The sequence below is a fragment of the Mauremys mutica genome, chromosome 11, assembly GCF_020497125.1.
Source record: "Mauremys mutica isolate MM-2020 ecotype Southern chromosome 11, ASM2049712v1, whole genome shotgun sequence".
In the NCBI taxonomy this organism is placed as follows: Eukaryota; Metazoa; Chordata; order Testudines; family Geoemydidae; genus Mauremys; species Mauremys mutica.
Window position 1 is genome coordinate 60934714 of NC_059082.1, and position 9634 is coordinate 60944347.

Here is a 9634-nt window from a genome sequence, read left to right on the forward strand (position 1 = left end):
TGCAGAGTCCTGCACTTAGGACAGAAGAATCCCATGCACTGCTATAGACTAGGGACCGAATGGCTGGGCAGCAGTTCTGCAGAAAGGGACCTAGGGGTTACAGTGGACGAAAAGTTGAATATGAGTCAACAGTGTGCCCTTGTTGCCAAGAAGGCTAATGGCATTTTGGGTTGTATAAGTAGGGGCATTTCCAGCAGATCGAGGGATGTGATCATTCCCCTCTATTCAGCACTGGTGAGGCCTCATTTGGAGTACTGTGTCCAGTTTTGGGCCCCACACTACAAGAAGGATGTGGATAAACTGGAGAAAGTCCAGCGGAGGGCAACAAAAATGATTAGGGGGCTGGAGCACATGACTTACGAGGAGAGGCTGAGGGAACTGAGATTGTTTAGCCTGCAGAAGAGAAGAATGAGGCGGGATTTGATAGCTGCTTTCAACTACCTGAAAGGGGGTTCCAAAGAGGATGGATCTAGACTGTTCTCAGTGGTAGAAGATGACAGAACAAGGAGTAATGGTGTCAAGTTGCAGAGGGGAAGGTTTAGGTTGGACATTAGGAAAAACTTTTTCACTAGTAGGGTGGTGAAGCACTGGAATGGGGTTACCTAGGGAGGTGGTGGAATCTCTTTCCTTAGAGGTTTTTAAGGTCAGGCTTGACAAAGCCCTGGCTGGGATGATTTAGTTGGGTTTGATCCTGCTTTGAGCAGGGGGTTGGACTAGATGACCTCCTGAGGTCCCTTCCAACCCTGAGATTCTATGATTCATCGGTTACCTTCCTATTTTTCTCTCTTCAAGTCATCTTTTAAGGCTGCTCTGCATTGACATGGTTCACTCGCTACACGGAAAGCTAAAGGCACATCCAGCAATGGCATGCACCTTGTTAAAGGTACAGCCAGCAACTGTGTGTGCCTAGTTTCTCAGAAGTCACAGAGGAACCTGCAGTTCCCCCAATACCGGATCCACAGGTGTGCATGATGTAGCTTTAGCATTTTAAGGGCTTGATCCAACGCCTATTGAAAGCAATGGAAAGACTCCCGTTAGGGTCTGATCCAAAGTCCATTGAAGTTAAGTGAGGGCAGTGTAAATAGATTATGAGGAAGGTTTAACTGAGCACTGTCCATTTGATAGCATCCCTAAGCCAATATTTACAACACTTATCATGAAGTGATTCACATTTTAAATTGTTCCCAAATAGACTATTGACAAACCTGCCTTTGGCCTTCTGTCTCCACACTCCTGGGTGGGTATTTTGGGCCCTCTCTCTTTTTATTTATTTTTTTATTGACACTTCAACTTTTTCAGCATGGAATGTATATTGACGAAGCCATCAAGAGAGCAAATACATTAAACCTAAAACAACAGCAAAAGCCCTAAATAATACAAAGCTAGACCTGCAGCCGGTATGCTGAAGAGCTTTACATAGTCTCATCAGCAAGTCTCTTCAAGCTTCTGTTTGGCCATAACAAGGGAGCAAATCTTTCAATTACATTAAGAATAGACAAACAGCAGGCAAAGAATACATCAGGTCAGATTCTCTGCCCTGATTCCAACCCCTACGCCCTACCTGTATGGCACAAAGGGGCCGGAATCTGGCCACAGATGCCTTGTTGAAGTCCACCAGCAGAGGGAGGCTCTCAGCAGCTGTAAAACTGGTATCGCTGGCTCCTCTGACAACCCACTCCAGCACAGAGGTTTGTTAGGGGTGAGGCAGAACACAGCTCTGCTCTTGGACAGCCTGAGAATCAGAAGGCCATAATGCCCTGATGTCCCACTTCCTGCTCCAAGAGAACTGTGCTTCAGAAGAGAATCTGGCCAGTCATTTGTGTTGGATTCCTCTAAATATCCTTCCACCACTGTAGGAAAGAAAAGTTATATTGCAGCTCAACTGTACATGGAAAAGCAGGGCAGCAGCAAGAATCATCTTGACTGGTGCATGCCACTGTGTGACAGAGACCTAAATCCCTGGAATTAAATCTCCCTTCACAGCACAAGAGGAATGGGGAACAAGAGCTAGAGGCAAAAGCAACAGTTTTTGCACAGTCTGAGGCTAAGCACTAGAGTTGGGTGATTCTCCAGTACAGTGGCAGTTTTGAAATATGAAAGAAAAGTTTGGCTCCGGTCTGAATTATTTTTTTTAATTTTCAGTAAACTGAAAAAGTCCATTATGGGTCTGTGCCAGAGTGGGGATTCACATCTGGGACTCCCGCATCCCAGATGTGTGCCTTAACCACGGCAAGAGAGGTTGGGGGGGAAGGGGGGCCGACACTGCCACTAGCACCATGTCCTGCTCCTCCTCCCCTTCTGGGCATTTTACTAATGACCAAAAACATTTCTGTCAAATTTGCAAATAATTTCAGCTCAATCAAAACTGCATTTTTCATCCAATAAACAATTCAACAAATCCAAAATTTCCCCTCATGTCCACTAAACAGACATTCACAATCATCTGTCTGGGAGTCTAGACTCTGATTCACCTTCATATTTCCCATCCTTCACTTAGTTTGGCAACTGCTTTGACCTCAAAGCTCTGTATGTTTCCTCTTTATAAATAACCCTTGTCTCAGCAGGATACAGCATTGCAGCTCGGTCACTTGCTTCAGGACAAGCTTTCCTTCTCCCTGGTCTTCTTCACTCTCTGGTTTTTGGAACTGGATTTATACAATGAATGTTGGTTTACTCCCTTCAAAAACAAAATTTTATTCTTGGGCTGCATGGCAAATTCTGGCCTGAACTTAGGTATTCCAGAAGGCTAAGATCACTGTTGGCAGTTGTAATAGAATTCCTCTCTGGAATTCTGAAACATTTTAGGATGATCTCTTCCTCCTGCCCAAAATGTCCACTCCATATATCTGAATAGACACAGGATTTTTGATGCCTATTTTTTTTATCGAGGCTTTAAAGGGGCCAAAAGGAGTTAGGCACCCACCACCTGCCATTAGCCCCTGGGTTTTTTTTCTGGAGTCCCAAACTCTGCTTTAGGCTCTGCTGGGTTCTGAGCGTTTCCTAAGATGTACTTTCCCCTTCCAGTGAAGCAGGTCCTTACTTGCTGGGCCATTTTTTTTTTTTAGTCCAAGCTATATATACCTTCTATCGCTAATAGCAGATTCTCCCCCATCCCCAAATGTTCCAATGTCTTGGTTTTATTTGTTTCCACTCTGTCTTCCAGTCTCCTCTTTCCCACCAGCAGTGAGAGTCCCCATTGCTGACAGTTTCACCTTTGTCTTCCAAACACATTGTGTAGTATGAAATCCCACTGAATTAGAAAGTGAGCCTTCACACTGCACTTCACACAAGAGAGCACTTGCTGAAAGGCCTGAGACAAAATCACATGTGATTTGAAAAACTTGGATTTGATTTTTGTCCCATTGGTCATGTTATAAAATTCTTTGCCTGGAGGAAGGGGCTCATAGTGTTAAAGCTCTGGCATATAGAAAACACTGAAAAGCTGCCAGTCTCTGCTCTTGGCTGGCTTTGATGGCACAGTAGCCCAATGCTATTGCAATCTCTGATCATGTGATCACAGACCATCATTAGCATGCATATATTAACTGCCACCAGAAATCTCTACCTGGTCATAGGGTCTAGTTGTGTCACCTGACTTGAACTAAAAGACCGTGAAAAGAGACTTTTCGGACTATGTCCTGCCCTCCAGAAAGATCATTGAGACTTTATTCCAGTTCTCATCATAGGCTTTAGAAAACCTGACCAATTCATAAGCAGCTCTTTTGTTTCTAAATTTACAACAAAACCTTCAAGTGTTTTCTTTTCCCTTCAGAAGATTCCACTGAGGATGAAAAAAGGAAATAAATGGAAAGGTATTTACGGAGCACCCATTACCATAGTACGTGAGCACCTCACAGTCTTTAATATATTTCTCCTCACAGCACCCTTATGAGGTAGGACAGGGCTATTACCCACATTTTACAGAGGGGAAACTGAGGCACAGAGACTAGGTGACTTGTCTGTGGTCATACAGGGAGCCTATGGCAGAGTAGGGAACTAAACCAGGGTCTCCTGAATTCCAAGCTTGTGTACTAACCTGTAGGCTGTCCTTCCTTTCTCATCAATAGGGGGAAGAGGAGACAGGGAAGAAAAAAATCTCCCAATTCACGTACATGCTAAAGAGAGCGAGAGAGAGAGAGCAACAAGTATCTTTTTTCCTTCAGTAGCAAATCAGAGACCCAGAATTGAGGCAAAATTACTCTTTAATTCCATTGGAATGAAATCCAGCCCTTGGTTCTTAGCAGTATCAAGATACATCGTCCCAAATCTTGAAGAGCAAAGGGGCTCTTCCCACCTGTTCATATGGATATTATTATTTGACTGCACTATATGGAACAACAGTGACATGCAGTGGCTACCTGGGTTAATCACAGCTATGTGGTAGCTGGGGCTAGATCAGGATGTGCTAATATTACAGGAATTGGATCTTACCTAATGGTTAAGTTATATGTCTAAGGAGCTATAATGCTGTACAGAAATGACAGATTGGTGAAATATTGAGTTATATTATACACGTAAAAGCAGTCCTGTTACTAATTTACACTCTATCCTGATTCCTTGTATAACAGTGCTATTAAAATATAGCCTCTGTAAAAATTCTATTTTTTGGCTCAATTCCCAAATTAATATACATCTTTTTATTGGTTTATAATGCTTGTCTTGGCTTTAACTGGTATAGCAGACTGAAAACTTCCTAGATTTTCTTTCCACCTGTTTGGCGTCAGTCTCTACCTTTGCCACCTATGTATCAAACAAGTTAATGACAGCATTTGTATGACACCTTTTTATCCAAAGCATTTTAGCTAGTGAGGCTAATACATACTAGTGGTTTAGTTATAGATGGAGAAACTGAGGCATGGAAATATTAAGAGAGCTGACCACCCAGTGAATCAATAGCTGAATCAGGTATAGAATGCAGAGTCTTCTTGCTCTTATTTTGAAGGAACATACTAATTCCTTTTCTTTAACATGCCTGTTATACCGATTAAAATGTAAGGAGCAGTGAGTTACTATCAGTCTGTGATGTATGATTTGTTTAGATAATCCTGTAGAGGGAAATCATCTCTTAACTTGGAAACCCTCTGGACCATAGACTGTCTTTTTCCATATCTTTTCTGCAGTGCACAGCCCAATGGAGCCGATCACAGGGTGATCTGGCCCCTTCAGGGAAGGGAGCATTCGGATTTAGCCTTACCTGCGCCGGATTTAGCTCACCTTCCCAGCTGGATGGGATGAGTGCAAGAGTCACATAACAGGGAGAGCATGTGATCAAGAACCAGGCCTGCTGGCAGTTGGAGGGAGACCCCAGAGACTGCAGTCCTAGGAGTCTGCACTCCAGTAAGGAGAGAAACACTGGCCAGGAAGGAGACTAAGGCTGGGTGTGTAGGAAGAGGCCCTGGGAAAGAAAGGCAGGGCACCTTGGGTGATGGGGCAGAGACCCCAATTGTTAGTGTCTCAGGGCTACTCCGCTGCAGGGGTGCTGGAACAATTTGTATAGTGAGGGTGCTGAGAGCCATTAAACCAAACTGTAAATGATGGAAACCACTTCAAGCCAGGGAGTGCGGGAGCACCCCCAGTTCCAGCACCTAAGGTCAGCTATAGCAGAGGCTGGAGCCCTCTTGAAAGGGGAGGAGGGATTGATTGAAGCCCAAGAGCATAGACCCGGAGAGGAAGGGCTTTGCCTAGCGGTGGAAGGGCGGACTGAGTTTTATATTTCCTTGTAGACGCTGACTGATCAACTCCAGAAGGAATCAACTTTTGTAACTTAGCTGTAGGGTTAACTCACCTCAGATACCTAATTATAGTGGGAGAGCTGGAGGACCACTGGGGGGGAAGACAGTGAGTCAGCATCTGAGAGAGAAGTGAGGCAGCAGATGGGCCTGAAGCCTGACTGGCTAAATCCCTGCTGGTCACAGTGCTTGGTGAGGCTCTGGATGCTACTGTAACAAAACATGTGCACAGTGAAATGCTACAAAATAGACTGTTCAAAAAAATCAGACCACGCCCTTAGTTAATCAATCCACCCACTGTGGCTGTTATCCACCTGGATTATTAACACTTACTCCCACCCCCTCACCCCCCCATGGCCCTAGGGTGATCAGATGTCCTGATTTTTATAGGGACAGTCCCGATATTTGGGGCTTTTTTTATATATGGGCTCCTATTACTCCCCACCCCCTGTCCCGATTTTTCACACTTGCTGCCTGGTCACCCTACCCCAGGCCCATGAGCCCATCCATGGCATGTCACAGATCAGGTTAAGTGGCTCCATATAGAACTGGATCACTGACAATGCTCTTCCACATTTCTGCAATGGAAGTTGGATCAGGCCCCCAGTAAAGCAAATGGGAGAGTTTCCACTTTAATGGGATCTAGATCAGGCCTGGGTGCTGCTGCAGGGTGAGTACTTCAAGGCTAAGAGCGATATGTCCTTCCTGGGCGTATGGTTTAGGGTTTGGAATGATTCAAAGAGAGGGGGATTATTTAAAGTTGAGTGTCATTCTGAAGAATGTAACTCACGGTTACCCAACTGCCAGGGAATGCTGCTGTGTGCATGAATTCTAGAGAATCACCACAGCAGCTCAAGGAATTAGTAATGGGGGATGAAGCCATCCTGCAGGTAAAGACGACGTGGATTTCTGTGACGGGGTCTGGGTTCCAAAGAAAGCATTGCAAAAACCTTGAGTTCTATTGGCCGCTTGTACATTGTACGGAAAAAGTCCATTTCCCAGTTCTAAATTTGCCATCTTTCAGTTTCATCAGACATCTCCCTTGTATTAGCAGAGAGGGCAAAGGGGAGCATCCAACTTACTTGCTCTATGCTTTTCGTTATCGTAGACCCCTCTCTCGTGTCCTCTCTTAATTTCTCCTCTCTAAACCCGGTCTTTTGGATTTTTCTTCCTGTCGAAGCTTTTCCATGCTTTCAAAAACCCTGGTCAGTGGGAATTTTACCTTTAATAGGAACAGGATTTAGCCTCATAGAATTTTAATACAAGTCTCATCCCAGAAGCTGGTGTGGGCATGTTTGCTGTATAGATTAGGGTCTCTAAAGAGGAAGGCACATAATAGACCTTGAAAGGCATGATTTTTTTTGTGAGTCTTGCAAAGTTTGTTTCCATGGGTTTGTGTCTGACAGTTATAATATTTTAATGTGGTTTTGCATAATTAAATTTCCTCTTTGTATAATGCTAGTCAAATGGGAGTCATTGCAATAAAAGGTTTATTACACCAAAGGTTTTTCACAGTGCTGATGCAGCCAATTCCAAAATGTTATGGAAATGAAACTACTCCACTGTGTGGTACAGCTTCTTCCCTCAGTATGCTGCATGCATAGCAGAGAATATTACCTTGTAAATATTTGAGGAGGCCAGGTTGGATGGAGAAGCAAGTCCGCTACCTCAGCAGCCAGCTGTGTTGTCTAGAAGCAGAAAGAAGTCATTTGCAAAATGCTGTGTAGCTAGTGGCAGATAAATTCCTTTCAACACCTAGGGATCATTACACTAGGCGAGTCCCAGTGCTATGTGATAAGCTACCTTCTGGGCAAAAGAAAAAACAATAAAATAATGAAGTATTAAATCTCTGCAGCAAACATCTTCCCTTTTTTAAAACCTCAGCAGCAAATTCTTCCAGCTGGTAGTTTTAAAAATTGGAATGTCTCCCCTCTTCCACCACCCTTTGGGACACTAGGATCTGTGTCCGGTTAGCAGAGTAGACTCAGAGCCTGGGTTTCAGTCTGGGGTAGCAACACATGTATGTATCCTGGGTCTTTGCACGGCTTGCGTAGAAGCCCTCACCTGCACATCTGCGCTGCTCTGTTTAGCCATGCTAGTGTGGGTATGTCTATCCATGCTGCAGTCACACCACGGACTGCAGTTGTAGATGTAACCTTAAGGGCTCATTTAAGGTCTGGTGTATGGTGTCTATTATATGACCTCATTAAGTGGGTGTTGCTCCTGCTATAGTTCCAATGAGATACAGAGTTTAATTGTCCTTCACTTCCCCCACATAACTGTGTAATGTAGCTGTGGACTGTCAACCAGCTGCCAAGTTTCACCACAATGGGGGCTGCATTTCAGTGGTGGGGAAAGAAAAATCCCCAAATGTTGCTTGTGTAATATACTAATTTAAGGCCCTGCTCCTGCAAAGTCTTGCGTCCACTGCAACCACTCTTATGCTGAAAGCTAAGCACATGGGTAAGTCTTTGCAGGATGAGGCCTACATTCGTAAAGCAGTTTTGGCTCATTGGGAATGGAAGGTGCAATATAAAAATGGATGTTTTGCTTAATACATATTGCTATTCGGGTTTTATAATTACTCACTATGGCCTATCCAGGTGCCTCTTCTGGGCCATAGTGAGGTGGGTTAGGTGAAGCCTTACCCCATAGAAAGCGGTATTTCAGAATGCACATCATGAGTTCTTACTTATATTCTCATCTGGGACTTGGGAATAAATAATAATACTCACCTACATGACAACTATTGGGATCCTTTAACTAATTGGATAAAAAACTTTGATTAAATACATACACTTCAAACAGCAACGTAACAATAACACTGCATTAACTTGAGGGCCAAATTCATTGAGTTACACTTGTGTACCTGCTGAATCATACGGGCCAACTCCTACTCAAGTTATAGTGGTGTAAATGGAGCCCTGTCTAGTTCCTCTGCATTTGAGCAACCATTGTAAATAAGAGCAGAGTTGAGCCCAATGAATTTATTGGAGATTGTAGGCCAGTATCTAGAGATCCCTGTATAGAACTATCACATTAGCAGACTCCTGCAGTGCGTGACTTCACAGAGGCTCAGGAAAGATAACTAAATTAACCAAAGGTGAGAAGTTAAAGGGCATTAAACCCCTCTGTGGACTCTCTCTCATTAAGAATTAAAGTGGCTTTAGATCACTTCAGCATAATCCCTGCAAAAACGTCAATCTTTTATGAAATTTTGAATATAAAAAATTGAAACAAAGTATTTTGATGGGGTCAAAATGTTCTGTTTAGACTTTATCGGAATGAACTTTGTTTTTTTAATTGACTTTTTGTTTTGAAATGTGTTTTATAATGTAATTTTAAAAGTCCAAAATCAGAACAAAACACTTCAATGTTATTGAAATTAAATCTTTTCACACACCAATTTTTTTCAAACATTTTAATTTAGTGGGAAATTTCTAAACTTTTTGTTCTGAATTGGAGCAAAAACAAATTTTGAAATATGAGAATTTCCTATAGAATGGAAATTCCAAGTTTTGACCAGCTCTGGTTTTCTGTTCCAATATCCACCTGCCATTGGATCAGAAATGGACACAGGAGATCAAACGTGAAATGCAGGCAGATCACATCTTTCTCTGACAGATGCCTGGGGGTGGGGTCTGTCTCTTAGTTCAGCAACACTTGTGTACTTGACATGCCAAGAAAGTCTCATTGCACTGAATTGAAATTGCCCAGGTTTTACAGAATCCAGAACTTTTGTTCTGAATTGGTCAGAGGAAATCTTTCAACCGCTACAGCAATGGTGTCCAACCTCTTTATGCCCAAGATCACTTTTTTTAATTTAAGGGAAGCCCAGGATCTGCCCTTCCCCAAAGCCCTGCCCCGTTCACTCCATCCTCCCGCTCTCCGTCGCTGGCTCTCCC

At 43.4% G+C, this 9634-nt stretch overlaps 1 long non-coding RNA gene across 1 annotated transcript; it reads right to left on the reverse strand.

Annotated features, from left to right (window-relative positions):
• Positions 1–1373: 1373 nt before the first annotated feature.
• Positions 1374–6446, reverse strand: LOC123343704. Its single transcript, XR_006572326.1, has 4 exons — positions 6217–6446; positions 5786–5939; positions 4037–4115; positions 1374–1850 (listed from the first exon to the last, which is right to left on the reverse strand). It is a non-coding gene; the product is annotated as an uncharacterized LOC123343704 (long non-coding RNA).
• Positions 6447–9634: the final 3188 nt, after the last annotated feature.